Source organism: Arachis ipaensis, chromosome B04 (genome assembly GCF_000816755.2).
Source record: "Arachis ipaensis cultivar K30076 chromosome B04, Araip1.1, whole genome shotgun sequence".
Classification (NCBI taxonomy): Eukaryota; Viridiplantae; Streptophyta; class Magnoliopsida; order Fabales; family Fabaceae; genus Arachis; species Arachis ipaensis.
The window spans coordinates 14,508,414-14,509,318 of NC_029788.2; positions in this window are offsets into that span (position 1 = coordinate 14,508,414).

Genomic DNA, 905 nt, shown 5'->3' on the forward strand with positions numbered 1-905 from the left:
AAAGGAGAGATGACACGCCATCAACGATCCTCACGGTCGTTACCGACGCGTCGGGGGCACTGTTACGGCCTGGCCCAAACTGCTAGCGGGTCAGCCCGACCCGAGCACCATCCGAACCGGACACGCGTCCCTGACAGCTACGCTACAGTTGTGAGGAGAGAGCATCAGGGAAGGTGGGCCTGTCCTTGATGGGCCCACCTCTGACATGGTATATATGGGGAAGATCCTGCCCTTCCCCCAAGGCACGTCACATACCACCCAACCTTTACTCGCATGCACATTTCACTGACTTGAGCGTCGGTGTGTCTTTACAGGTGACACCTCCCTCTACATCCGAAGAGCTCGGGACCTCGCCTACCCTCAGCCCAAAGACGTGCGACCAGACGACTTCCCCTTCTTTGATCAGGATATCAACCCAACCCGTCCGGTATCCGACCTACCGAACAATTTAAATTCTTATATCGCATATCTCACATCATTATATGGGATCGTATATTCCTATGAACATCCGTGCATCATAGCATAAACCAAATAGGCCGGAAGGTCTTTCAGAAAATAATAGCCTACCATCTTTTTTTGTAATGAAAAATGTCAAAATGATATGACTAATGAAAGTCAATTTCTTATTAAAAGAAATCTGTTTAAGAAACGTTCAAGAGTTCTGACCAAAAAGAAATGGTGAAAATGTTACATGTATTTAAATTGCATTCTATAAAAAATATGGCGTGACACCTTAACATAAAGTTTATTCCGTTAGTTTTACTTAGGGCTGGCAATATATACTTTACTTGCGGATACTCAATCCGAACTAACCCATTCGGGTAGAGTTGTTAATTCTATCCGCTGCGGGTAGGGTAAGATAGGGTGCAAATTTGCATGCGGATAGGGTAGGATACGGGTTTAGA